This window comes from Chamaea fasciata, unplaced genomic scaffold (genome assembly GCF_029207755.1).
Source record: "Chamaea fasciata isolate MVZ Bird 193981 ecotype frontalis unplaced genomic scaffold, bChaFas1.0.hap1 SCAF_9, whole genome shotgun sequence".
NCBI lineage: Eukaryota > Metazoa > Chordata > Aves > Passeriformes > Sylviidae > Chamaea > Chamaea fasciata.
In genome coordinates this window covers 27,017,663-27,032,222 of record NW_027094094.1, presented here as the reverse complement: position 1 = coordinate 27,032,222, position 14,560 = coordinate 27,017,663, and the positions used below count along the sequence as shown (strand labels likewise).

Sequence of the window (14,560 nt, the reverse complement as noted above, 5' to 3'; positions counted from 1 at the left end):
CTTAAAAGAGATGCTTTCTTTTTAACTTTTTACCTTGGTGAGTATGGCAAGAAAAGGTAAAATAAGAGCTATAAATGTTTGAGGAAACCAGATACTTTCAGGGGAGCAAGAGTGTTTTCAAACTCTCAGAACCTGGTGTGAGCTAACAGGCCCTAACTGCCCTGACCAGCCTCACCTGCTGCCTCCACCCACCCCTCCTGATGACGAGCTCTACTTAGCTCAGCCCTGGATGTTCCCATCCTTTTTCTCTTCAGAGATGCTGCTAGGCTGCAGTTCTAGCCCTGCTGTGTCTGTGCCTTTTTTTGTCTTTGGCTCTGGCTTCTCAACTTGGCTGTAGAGCTGCTCCCTAAGACATCTTGCTCTTATAACCCTCAGCAAGTCATATCCTGAAGTAATTTCCCAACATTGTCCATGGGAGTGTGCCGAAGGACTTGGACTCCCAGCTGCTCACTCTTGACCTGGCAGCTTCTCAGGTAAAGGGGGGCTGGACCCTGGCTGGTGGAGGTCTCTGTTCTCCTAGTTGTTCTGCTGTGTCTGTGGCCCTCAGTGTTTTCTGATACAGAGCTTTTTGCACCGGTTTTATTGCTGAAAATCATACTTTGAGTGTTTCTTCTGTTCTTTTACATTTGTAAATGAGTGGTGCTAACTTGATAAAGCTTTTATGGAAGGGCTTAATTCAATTATACTTCTACTGGTGATCCCTGTCTAAGAATATTTTATGTGAAAAGACCTTCATCCCGTGATCCTCCCTCCTAGGGAACTTTGCAAACTAGTTCAGACTATTGTAGTCAGCTTTTTCTAGATGTACTAAGTCAATTTTCATTTAAAGCCTCATATTCAATTCTTTTAATAATACATTAGCAGAGTATTCTTCTATTTATATCTGTGAAGCTCTCATTCATGTTAGAAATCACTCTTGTATAAACTGCAGTGATTCTTATTTGCAACACAAATTGGTGTTAATCCTTTTTCCAGAGATAAAATATTAATTTTGTAAGAGCTTAAAGAAAGGGTATTTGATATTAAGTGAGAAGTAAATAAACAATTTCATCCCTCCTGGTATGCACCAAACCAAAATTCTCAGCATTTCCTGTCATCCTTCAACTTGCCAAGACTGGGAGAAGTAAGCTTTCACTTTGGGTTAGCCAACAAGTGTGAATTTCAGGGTTGAGATGAAGGTAACCAGGTTCATGAAGTGTGTTTAAGTCTTCTCAATTTATAATTCTGAGTGGGAACCATTCATAAACGTTATGTTGTGTTGTTTTATTACATGTAAAAGTTGTTTCTGGCAAATGCAATGGAGAATTATTTCTAATGTTTAAGCTGAAGTCACCCTTGTAACAAAGCCCTGTTTAGGAAAGGCTATTCATGTTCAAACTTAATTTTTCATTAATTGGGCTCTCTTGTTTAGCTCTAGTCTTGTGACAGTGCTCCAGGACCCTCGACAGACTAACTGCTGTGGTCTTTGCTAATTAGAGTTTGCATATTAAATTGGACAATTCTGTAGTATGTTGTGAGCAGGAATTTGATATTTGCTATGAGTTACAGCAATGGTTCTCAGTCTTTCTCTGATGCCCCAGATTTTTCGCTTCTATAGCTCCCAACTTGGGAACTTCCTTACAAAGTAAGTTAGTTCCTCATGGGTGGTTCATGTTTCAGAAACCTTATGTTCCAGCTCTCCTGTTCATTGCTGTCAGAATATTCAGTCTTTTCTCCAATACTGAAGAAGTTGTTTTCCTGCTGTGTTTTCCTCTTGCTGTAATCAAATTGATAAGCTGGCTAGAAAAATCATACTATTTTCTTCATAATACCTGAACAGTTTTCAGCCACACTAGAGCATGTGGCCTGAAGTAAGAGAAAACATAAATGCTTTTCTTAAAGTTGAATGTACTAGTGATCTACTTAGTGATTAACCATAATCTAATAGATAAAACAATCTAATCATATTCAGAAACAGTAGACAAGTCAAGGTTTAACTTGCTTTTCGCTTTTCAAGCACTGAGAATTGCTTAGATGAAGCGATAGTAGGGGAATAAAGTGGTGTAGAACTGAGACTATATCAAACATTACTACCAAATGAAACAAGGCAGAGAAGTTTGAGAAGCATGGACCTCCGCAGGCTCTGTTATGGTAAAAGACAAGTTCAGCCAGGGAAGATCACTTTTCTCTATTTACAGAAAGCTCTTTTACGTCTTTCATCACAACTGATAACCAAGAAAGAGGTCCTTTTAAAGACTGGAGTTCTTTTCTAAAACGCACCTCGCTCTATTATATCAGAAAGCCTTTCTTGGAGCTATCATTTCGCTTAAAAAAAGTTGCTTCCTATAATGTAACAAATATACACTGGGTGTCCTGCTGCAGAAGCGATGAAAAACAGACTCTATAGTTTTGTCATGAGATAAAATAGGTTGTAAGTAAAGGTATTGTGCCTTGTCAATGCTTTCACATAAAAAAAAAAAAATCAATAGCTATTCAAATGAAACTGCACTCAAAGAAATCAAAATTAGCCCTCTTCCTTCACAGAGAGCAAGCTATTGCCCATCCCTTCTGTATAAGACACTGCTTACTAAGACACAGTTAATTGCTTGTGAAGCAGATATGGAACTTTAACAGCTGCCTCTGGCTGGAGCCTGTGTCTTATCTCTGAAGGTAGTTAATCTTTCTGTGATTGCATTTGCTGGAACAATGTAATCAAATGAAGGAACAAAACCTTGTTTCATTGTTTGGTGTTCAATAGACTGCATTAGATTGTAAAACAGATTCTAAAGTAGTCTGCTAAACTCACCTTAATGCTATTGTCTTAAAGAAAATACTCCCGCCCTCCTTGTCTGGCTTCTAACCAGATTTATGCTATTCTTGAACTAGTGTACAAATAACCAGGTCAACATCTATTTCACAAAACAGCTGTATCTATAAAATAGCTTTTATATAGTGATATTCTGACAGTACACTATTTATTAAACTGTTGATTATTTTTTAGAATAAGCACAGGCTTTTCCAAGTTTAAATAATTCAACTTATGAATTATAAGCAGCAACACACAATAGTGTTTCCTCTGTGGGGGGAAAGGCATGTTTTCTTGTTTTCATCTTTTCATTAAGTAATGTCATTCTCCTCAAAGGAAGCTTCCTTCATTACCTTAAAAAAAAGCCATTAAGTGCACCAAATATTTGAGTGAAAGCTTTTTAAAGGTCTTGTTAAAAAGTCTGTGTATTTGTTAGCCTGACGTGTGTGCAAAGAGCTCCTGGACACAGAATTAGAGTGGGACTGGCTAATGTGAAATTCAGAATTGTTCCAAGCAATAACAATCCCACATTAGTTTGCTGCAGATGTAGTTCCCTGTTAAGAAAAAGAGCTTACTTTTGTGCTTTTTATTTTCCTACAAAACTATCTGTTCTTCCTCAAAGACTGAAAGATGGCGAAATGTAAAAAGGATAAGTGAGAGAATGGAATGAATGATAGGTACAACTTGGGAAAACGGAAAGTAATGAAGAGGGGGAGGAAAAAGAAAATATTGGGGTGAGAAGAACAGAGTAAGGTGAAAAAGGTGACAAAAGAAATACTTCATCACTGGGGCAATATTTATAGTGAAACAAGAACAGCATAAGCTGGGTAAATGAACTATTGCTTGAACTATCAAGCTTTCACAGAACACCATTTAAATAGTAATGAGTGTGACATTAGGAGACCATCTTACTATTAATTTCCTCCAGTTACACTCAGTTTCTTTCCAGCAGGACTCCAACCCCTAGAATGACATCTTCTACACTGGTAGATCAGTCTGTACAACACTACATAAAGTTACTCTTCTCTTCCTATACAAACTCCTGAAAGAACCCAATCCCTCCTATGTCTACCATTATGGGATTTACCATGTGTTCAGGGGTGGCTGGAGCTCTTAGGACTGAGCACTTACCTCAGAGTTTTGCTTTTACCAGAGTGTTCCTTAGTCTAACAAAGTGGGCTCTGGTCAGACCTGTAGGGATTATTGAATGCTCTTGATTTTTCACTTGTTTAGCAAGGCTATATGTTCATTAGTGAGATGAGCATATTAATGTTTACTTTTCTGGCCAACAAAAGGGCTGTTAAAACTAGTTATGCCTTTATCTACCACATACATAAGCAAAATTAACATAAATGTGACTTAGCATATGCTTTAGTTTCAGTTCCCATAAACTGTATAAAATTATTAGGTTTGATAGAGGCTGTGATCCCAGTTATCACACTGGTTCTTACGGATCTTCTGAAATCTTATTTTAGATCTTTTCATCTGTATCTGGAAACTTGCCAGATATTTGAAAATAGTTTATTAATAGAATTTGCATTAGCTGTGATTCCACCGAATTTGCTGTTTCTGGATAGTTTTGTTTTTAACTTGCCTTTCAAGGAAGTGACAACTTCTAGGTACAAAAAGAAAGAACCAAAGGGAAGAAAACTAGTAGTGGGGCCTGAAGGTAATAAATATTTAGAATGAAGAGGGAAGTAACATGATCGCAATTTGAGTTAAATTTTGGAACTCTCAAATGTCTGCCAGTAGCTTTAAAAAGATATTTGATACAGAATTTCAGAATTCATTTTTTCCAGAAAACTGTCTTTAGTTTTCCTTCTTTGTGGGCGGTGACAATGAGAAAGATACCTCTTCCCTTTCTCTTTGTGTGCTATTCATTATTAGGAATATCAGCCTTTTGGTGAGCAAAACCTGCAAGAGATCTTTTCCGTCTACTTTGGACGTTTAAAGGCCATTCCTGTCTGAGTACAGCTGCTCTTCAGAGGAGTCCCTTTTATGAAGAGATAATTCCTGTGACAGACTTGCTGTACAAATCTGGAATCCTCTCACATAAATATTACATCAGAACCATTAGTAAGAACAAAATATTTCATGGCAATAAGTATTCCTTATACAAGATACGTTTGATTTGACTTATTAGACTTATAACAGCCCTCACAGTTCTTTTCTTTCTATCTAAAGAATAAGAAAAACTCTGCAACAAAACATTCCTGTAATGGAACAGCCTTTTCTTCTAGACAAAATAGATGAAAGTATTTTGCTTTGCACATAGCTAAAGGGGAAGATAACAACATGGTACAGTCACTGTATTTCATTACTTCCCATATTAAATTCTGGTGCTAGCTAGTTCTTTACTAAAAAGTTCCTTAATTGTTGTCCCTTAGCCAAAGACAGTTCAACTAGTCAGTTTTTACTGATGTAACCTGAAAAAACCCTGAATATCCTCTCACAACCTTTTTGAAACAAAGATATTTTTAGTTTAGAAGCTCCTGGCAAAAAAAAAAAAAAAAAAAAAAAAAAAAAGACCTATCAAGATACTTATTTTGACAGTTCTTTTCTTGCAAACAAAAAAAAAAATCAGAATTTGCTTTTCATATCACTTGAAGATATAATATTGGGTTTTGCACAGGCAAGATTGTCCATTCTCTGGCTAGGGCTAATGTCAATGTTCGTGCAGGTTGCTTTTAGTAAGATTTCCACACCACTAATGACTTTTCAGTTCCATTAGTCTGCTATGTGTTATTGATTTCAAGCATTATTGATTAATGCTGTGAGTAGATTTATTTCTGTTCCTAGAGAGTTAAGGATTGGCACCTCTGTTAGATGAATGGTATCTTACTGCTTGCTTTGGTCAGTTCTGTGCTGACTCCTTCCCTTCCTCTGCTCTTGTCTGTCCCCTTTATTCTGTTTTTTCTAATACTTAGTTACATGTCGGGTGCTTTCCATCTATCTTCTTTGTATGAGAAATTTGCACTAAACTTTGGAAAGTATAAAGTAGTACAGAAATGGGAAGCTCATGCATGCGCAGCAGTGTTTTATTGGAAGTTAACAGGGCGATGTTTCATGTGTGCCTGACTCTGCCCGTGGCTGCTCCTGCTCCCCGGGGATCACGGGCTGCTGCTGGCGCTGTGAGGACTCTTCAGGCATTGAGGCAGCTCCTTCTCCCACCACTCCCAGGTCCCAGATTCTCTGTAGTGCCCAGGTATATGGGACAACTTGGTGCTGCATTTCTCACGATTCAGCCAGGGCAATACAGGGCACTTTGGATTTGTGACCGAGCCCCAGAAACCCAGATCCAGCTCTCCGATCTCTTGACTCCAAAGACTATGAACTTTGGCTCTTTTTATCTTTTTAACTAGTAACTTATTACGCTGTATGTGTTCTAGCTATCATTTAGTCTGCACTTTTGAATTACTTTATATGTTGAATACCTAAACTTCAGTCGTCAGCACCTCTGCTCAGTACAAGTTCTATATCTTAGGCTGTTTTCTGCATACTGTCCTACAGCAGTCTGACGGCTTCTGTCCCTGGACACTACAGACATTTTACTTTTTTATAGAGTATGTAGCTCAACACCTGCACTTTTAAGTCCCTCACTATTTCTGATACACAGCTATAATAATTTGACTTCATATTTTGCTGTCAGCATCGATAATCTACGCCATATTTCAAGGTCAGGGGGTTTTAAGTACTTAAATGGTATTGGTGAAATCTTATTTAATACCAGGTTATCAAAAGTCTGTGAGATTCAGTCAGTCAAGTCAATTCTCTTTTTTAGAATGTAACCCCAGCTGTGGGACAGAAACACAAACATCACATGCCTGTGTAAATTAAGACTTAGGACTTTCATATATATAAAAGTTAGTGCAGGTGATTGTAAAATAAGAGTTACAGAAGTTTTAAATACACCTGGTTTCACGTGTCTGGGTGCTGGTTTTTTTGCTAGACCTATCACCTAGTAGCCATTATTTTTCTGCAAGGAGACAGAGGGAAGCGCTCTGTATTAAGTGGAGCAGAAAGTTTCTCAGCTGGAGACAGGTGGTTAAAAAAGTTTTCCTTCCTGTGAAGGAAAAAGATTTAAATTAATTTAAATAAGCTGAGTAATTTCTATCTTGTGGTAAATAAATAAGTTGTATCCTGAATTTAAACAGTGTCAACCTTCTGCCTCATGCAATTCTAATTATAAGAAAACAAATTGCAAATTATTCCTCAGAGTTTAGTTAGGTAAGTACCCTGCACATCTTTGACTCCTACATACATATTTTCAGAAAAGTACCTCAAGTGACCTCACAATAAATACACAGGTCAAGTTCCAGAACCCGGGTTCCAAACTGCATGTGCACAGATGATCATTAAAGGACTAAAATACTCATCTCCCCACCAGTGGGTGTTTCTCAAATATCCATAACTCTACTGGCTGCCAAAAATTAAGAGCCCAGTCCCAGTGGAATAGTTGGAGAATGAAAAACAGTCTCTCTAAAGTCTCCCCCTCTTTATTTTTCTATGGTCAATGAATCATGAGGAGTCTTTTACTGCTGTAATACTAATAAGCAAAGGTAAGAAATTCAGAAGCACCATAAAAGAATAAGAAAAACCTGAGAAACAGCAGTGATTAGAAACTATTCTCAGCATAGTGATTGTTTTTCTTACATTACTGAGTTAGATTTTTAGCTCTATTCAGCCTCTCCATTCTTAGGCCTGATTCTTATGCAAAAACCATGTCTCTAAATCTTCAGGTGGTCTGGGTGCTTCAGTTGCAGGTACTTCTCTGGAATGGGAATCTCAGCTCTGACCATCAAACCTTGAAAAGCTGAGCTTTTAATAAGACTATCTGGAATATTTTAAAAAAATAAAACATTTTATTAAAATTGATGAAGCAGGAATTCATTTTAAGAGGAATAATTTCTCTTCCAATAATTAGAAAAAAGGAAGGAAAGGGAGGTTGGGTCTCAGCTGGTTCATTCTGGCAACTCTTTTGAAAGGCACTTGCAAATCATAAAGAGAGTTGCTAAGCTGAACTGAAAACTGGTTTTGTAGTATGACTGTGTTTTAAATTATACAAAGCTTCCCAAGAGAGGCTGTGTTAGCTTTCAGATTTCTATGCTTGTGCTCAAGCTAAAGAGCAATTTAGCTTGGACCAAAATAACTTCATGGTTCAGACTACAGCCTTTCTTTTCCCAGACTTTTACATTGACAACTTGAAACTACATTCCTACCCACATCCTGAATCCTTTCACAAACCCACAAAAGCCCCATCAATGTTTGAGTTAGATCACTGAAATATGGGTTGAGAAGTGCAGATTTATTGAGCTGCGTGCTGTTTGAAGCTGAAAGAGTATTTTAGGGAAATCTCTCCATATTCTTGCCCTCTTTCCTGGCATGCTGTTTTCAGTCACTGGATGTGGGGTTTAACACACCTTTGGACTGACTCAGAATGGCTATTCTCATGCTCTACTGTTAATGGTCAGAAAATAGATCTGAGTTTCTTTGGTCTTGAACTTTAGAATGCTGCCATGAGGTTTTTTTGTTCATGGAGTAACCAACCATTATCACTGTTGCCTTGCTGTTTGCTATATACCGGAGCAGACTAAGATCTCTGCAGTTGTCTAATGATGGTAACAAGTTCCAGTTGTTGCCCAAGGATGTTTCTCTCTGAACTGTGAGATAAACAGCCCTGTTCTCTCACTCTAAAAGAAATCCAAGAAAGCAACTGTGCACAAGTCAATGAATTTGAAAACAAGGAGACTTGGTGGGATTTTAAGCATGTCCGTGGTCAGGAATAATAGCAAAAGTTTGTTCTGATTGCCTGGTTAGGGTGTTTTGGCTTCATGTAAATTTGTGAAGAAGTGACTGTATTTCTGTTTACCTCTTCTCTCTGACTATCAGTTACTATAAACTAACATTAAAAAAGTAGCATTTTCACCTCTGGAGTCAAAGACAGCAGTAATGCATTTGTTTAGTAAGATATGAGTATTAAGGGCAAAGGTTTAACCTTTTGGCTGGATAGAGTTTTGTTTTGGTGGGGGAACAAGAGAGGATAAGAATAATTATTTAATTTCACTTTGTAACCGAAGCTGCAAGAAGGGATAGAAGCACACAAAGAAAATGTTTTTGAGATCAGGGAGAAATGGTTCTTAAATGTCCTGTTGTTGTTGTTGTTGTTTTTGTTGAGGTGTTCTGTGATCTTAAGTCTCATTACTGAAACTCTGCTTAGAAAAGAACACATTAATTTTTCTCCCTTGGAAAAGAAGCAGCTGAGTCATTCACTTGGAAGTGAGATAAAGCCCGTCTCAATCTGATGTTCCTCATTATGAATCCACTTGTTTATTACACAGGGAGAGGTCAGTCCCTCCCTACTAGTGACATCCCTAACTTTCAGTTTGTACAAGAAGGAAACTGTATGGTGGTGTGCAAAATTGCTCAGGTATCCTGGGGACTCAAGCCCATATGCAAGGCTATATGTTGTTAACGTGTTTTCTTTTTTCAAGCACATTTGTAGCCATTTGAAAGAGCAGAAAGAGTTCAGTGTCCAGCTTTCCCAATAACATATACGAATTTCAGGATATTTTTTCAGTGAAAATTTCTTACAGTAAGTAGAGATGACATGTTTGTCCGTGTTTGTCTGCTCTGCAGCAAAATTAGCACCCAATTATGTTTTTGTGGTTTGCAACATCATCTGCAAGTCATGAGCAGGAATGCCAGTTCTGAAGGGAGTAGGCAGAATCATAAAACTAAAGTAAGAAACTGCAGTTTAACTTTCTGAGGATTGGTGCCAGTGTTTATCACTTCATAAAGGTTTGCTTTTGAGATGTGTGTTTATTCAGAAGGCTGTCTTCTGTTTTTTAAACTCTGAAAACCATTTTCAGCTGTCCACATTTTTATTAAAAGAGAACACTGACATTTTCTTGTAGTCATACTGAATTATTCATAAGTTCACCAAAAAAAACCCAATAAGCAGAGTATATTTGTTAAGCGAATCCATGGCATTACCAGAAAATGGCAGTCCTACTGCATTTGCATTGCCCTAATACTCCATGTTAGGCAAGTCAAAACACGATCCCAGCACAGAATAAAAAGTCTCTGCTCCAAAGGGCTTGTTATCAAAGTACAAGGGGACAAGAAATGGAGGTGTACTGGCAGGAGAGGGGCAGATAAAATCAGACACTATAGGTCAGTGGCATCAACATGGCCAGCAGGCTGTGTGTACCTGCAGCCCAGCTATTGTCAATGTCTCTTGTTGCCACTGCCACCGGCATGCAGAACTGCATGGAGACAAGCAAATCATGCATGGTGGAAACATGGTGTTCAGGGAATGATGGAAATTGGGATCACTGGCTGACAGGATGAGAGAGCTGGCAAGCTAGAGCTGTCTGAAAGATGATAGCTAAGCTGGAGATAAGATTCTATCAAGGCTTTTAAAAATGAAAACCAGAATATATATCTGATTTGAGAGAAAAGAAAGGCGGAGGATTGTCAAAGAAGGGGATGCAGGGCAACAACAGTTAAAGACAGGATCTGGGAGAGGATAGGATCAAAATGAAAAGGGCTTAGACTAAGCTGAACACAGTGCAGTTGCACACTTGCATCCTGTGTGCAAATTTGTGATAACTGTCCTTTACTTTCGATTAAGGTTGGAGTAAAAGGATGTCATAGCAACTGAAACAGAAGTCACTGAGGATCCAGAGGAGGTGTTTAGCAGAGTAGGTATTAATAAAGGCCACACTGCAGAGCTAAACTAAAAAGAATGCCTTCATTTAGAGGCCTCATGTGGACACTTGGGAAATCAGAGTCCAAGGCTGGATGACAGCCCTAGCAGAAGAGTTTATAAAGAAACAGACATGTGGCTTTACACTTTTGTACACGGAGAAGCTCTGATAGTACATCTGCGCTGGATTCTGCTCTAGCTTAACATTAGGTCTGATTGATTTCAGACGCTATTTCAAGTTGCAGCAGGGACAAACTCCTCATAATGTCTCTGTTCTCAGTGGCCATTACAGAATCCTGCCCAAATCTTGAACACTGTTGCAGCTGAAGCAGAATTTGGTGCAGGCTACTGCTGGCCCTTTTGTCTTGTGTGGGACACTGAAATCTCCTACAGACTCAGCTAAAGTATTTCCTGGCAATTAAAATTTTCAATTGCTCATCAGGCTCTTTTTAGAAAGAATTCAAATACAAGATCTTGAAAATTTAGTGATGTTAGTGAATGGTCTCTTTCTTCCTTCTCATCCTGCTCTGATTTCTGAAAGCACTGGGCACAGTGCAGTCTAGAATGGCAAAACAGGGCATCTGCAATGGCTGGGAGTTGCTGAGACTTGAGACGCCTGCTTATTAGAGCACCAACAGAATTTTCTCCCACCAGTGGCTTGACAATTGTGGTTTGCTTTTTTCACCTACGTAACCACTAATGGCATTTCTCGAAAAAATAAGATTTCTTTCAGAGAGATGTTGTAAGACAAGATGTGTGTAGCAGAAAAAAGTAATTGTATAGCCATCAGGGCAGCAAATGTATCCTCTGCAGATAATTTGTGGACAATAGTGTTATTATCTAAGGAGAAAGATGATAATTCTTTAATACCAAGTGACACCACACTTTGTTTACCCTCTGGTTATCATGAACTCTTATTTCTCAAATATCAGGGTTTACATTTTGATTGCTGTGTGGGGGTAAAAAATTGCTTCTTTCCTTAGTGTATTCATCAGAGATCTGTCTCTCTCCATTACTGTCCTCTGTCTTACCTGGCAAGATACTTCTGCAGCCCCTCCCACAAGAGGCTCAAGTCACTGAGTTCTGTATATCTCAGAAGTAACTACCCCATAAGCAGATGGGAGTAAAAAACCAGCAGTCAAAAACCAAACAGTACCAGTAGTTCTTCCTGTAGGCAGTACAAGCTCTCTGCCAGTGCTGACTAAATCCTGGCACTGCTGTCTGCTGCTGGCCACTGTGTGCATCTCTAGTGGAAGACAGCATTTCAGTAGGGGGGAAATGCTTGATACAATTTCTCTATAATTTTATTTCTCACCCCTTCTCTGTCAATAATCCTCCTCTTATTGGCATAGCATTGTAGCTGGGAAACACACAATTTTGCTGTATCTCTGCATGAGCAGATCTTTCATAATGACTGCTTTCAGCAAAAATTACAAAGCAGCTTCGAGACCACTATATGCTGGTCTTCAGCCCACACTTCAGCCCACTGTGGCCTGACTTGTCTGTGACAGAGACCTGGTTTATTAAGGGGAAGAGACTAACAAGGGAAGTTTTCTTTAAGTTTTGTATCTAATTATTGCCAAAAAGATGGGACATTTTTCTGCAATGATACAGCAACTTTTCAGTTTTTTTAAAATGTGATTTCTCCCTGCCAACAGTAGTCACTAAGCTGCACCAGCACAACTGGCTTTAGTTCACACATGTGAGAAGGTGAGAGCTCTTATTTGGGAACTAGAAGTAGGGAAGCTTCCAGCTGAAACTGCTTGAAAAGAATTTGGCTAACCAGAGTTCCTTGGAGAAGGACAGGCTTTACAAAGAGGTTAAGCCATAGGAGACAGGGAAGGATGAATCTGAGAGCTCACTCCACAAATCAGGGTTAAGACATCTTTTTTGGAGGCAGTACAAATCCAACTTGGCTGGTCTTGAGAGCTCTTTGTGCAACTGCTTTGTGTTCAGATCCTGGGAGGAAGCACAAGACGGACAGAGGTGGGCGGACCTTTTCAAGCTAGCTGGCCTTGAAGCCATAAACCCCCAGAGTAAGCTGGAAACACAACTGGGGGAACTCAGGCAGAGAGCAGCTGCTGGATTTTGCCTTGCCATAGACTTGCAGCCTAGTGCCATTTACAGGGCTCCATTCAGACTGTTGGAGAGATCACCAACAGAACCTTTTCATCCAAGTGGAAAATATTTTGGTTTTGCTAAGTATTAGAAAAAACCTTTTGTTTAAATGGACTTTTCTAAACCATCCTTTCTGGTCTGGCCCTTCTGTACTTGGCCCAGTCATGGGATTTTCCCCCTCTTGCTGTGGGGCTAAACAGCCCAGTGTTAGTGCTTGCTGGCTGCACCCTACAGTCTGTGCCTTTGCTGTTCACCATAGATCTTGGCTACCCTACAAAATTAGAACTAGCCATGAGGTGAGTTATTCACTTCTAAAGCACAGTAGAAACCATGTTGATTTGATTTACTGTTTTCTATTTTGTCTATTGATTTCTGAGGGAGTCGCAAGAGTATGCTCCTATGAAAGGCCATACAGAACTTTGTATTCAGTTATTTAAAAAGGATCTTCTTGCCTACTGTCCACTTGCCAAGTTGCTGCAGGCATGAAGAACTAAATTTAATTTTTATGATTAATAGAGCACACAGATGATATATACTACACAACTCTCTCCCTGCCTTGTTAGTTGGGGTGCCAAAATTGCAATGCACCCTCTGAGAACAGCTAAGAAGTGGGAGAGCTCCCCTCTCTTAACAGATCTTAGCTGTTAAAAGGCAGAAAGAACACAGATGGTTGAAACCAGAGTTTTGTGTAAAAGGAGCAACCAGTTTTCACCTGCATATCGAAGCAGATATATTTGTTGCAGGTACCAGTACAAAAATAGCGCCCTAAAAATGCTTCTGAGAGAAACATCTTTTCAGATGTTGCAGCCACTGAGAAGCGATACCAAACGAGATACCCAGGGCTCACACTATAATGGGGGGGACTGTGTGGGGAAAGCTGCTGTGGACTCAGATTTTATAGTGTGATTTTGCCTTTCAAAAGACAGATACTGCAAATGAATGGACACTCAAATGAAAGATCAATAGTTCTTCCCTTTATTCCATCGCTTACAGGATTACCTAGCATGTCTAGAGGGCAAGCAGAGCATATTTTGAGCACTGAGAATTGTCTTCCCCAAGATGTTTTCAGGAATTGTCACTATCATTCCCCACATCACAATAAGAGAAAAAATAAAATCACTCAACTTATTAACAGTACCAAACAACTTTGTTTTGTTTATACCTCCTTTGTGGTAACTCAAATCCCAGACCTGAGTCTGCACTGAAAGAAAAGTGGGACTTTACCTTTCCCATTTTTGAGTAGTCTGTTCCTCTTTCCTTATGCTGGCCTTGGAAACCTAGGTGATCTTTCAGAAAGTTTAAAGAAGCCCAGGTGAGCCTTTGTAAAGGTGTCTCAAAGTCATTAATGCCTAGCTGACCATGCCCTTGGTCTTTTAACTCTCCCAGTACTTCCCAAAAGCAGTCTGTTTCTCTTGTAGACAGCAGACTACCTGTTCTTGCAGTGCACTCTGTATTCCTGTAGATGAGCTAACACCTAATTCCACCCACAGCTCCCAGCCAAAGAAGAGGACAATGAGTTCTTTTCCCATCATTGTGAAAGAAATCTTATACTCATTTGGACTTTAATTAAATTTTATCCAGGCATTATCTTTCCCTTTTTCTGTTAGACAATTTTCTCAGTTTCCTGGAAGGGTCCCAGAGTCTGTGGTCTTTCTGCTATTTTTGCCTGTAATTTATAAAAGACTGAACAGAAGTAAATTATCAGCAGCAAGAGGTTGCCTTGTGTCTGGCTGGGCCGGAGCTCATTTTCCACATGGCAGCCCTCCCTGAGCTGTGCTGTGTTGGTACCTGGAAAGGTGCTGCTCCCACCCCAGTGTTTTGGCTCTGGCTGAGCAGTGCTGGCACTGCAGCAACGCCGTCCCTCCAACATTCCCCCCCTTGCCTGTGGGCTGGGGGTGGGCAAGATCTTGGCAGGGGCCACAGCCAGGACAGCAGATCCAGCTGAACAA

At 39.5% G+C, this 14,560-nt stretch overlaps 1 protein-coding gene across 1 annotated transcript in view; it reads left to right on the top strand.

Moving 5' to 3' along the window:
- The first annotated feature begins 273 nt into the window (after positions 1-273).
- The window catches only part of OPN4 (opsin 4), a 40,655-nt gene continuing 26,368 nt past the window's right edge, over positions 274-14,560 (top strand). Inside the window, exon 1 of the mRNA XM_066191614.1 lies at positions 274-473. The gene's annotated coding sequence lies outside the window, so the exon portion shown is untranslated. The remainder of the gene's footprint in view (positions 474-14,560) is intronic.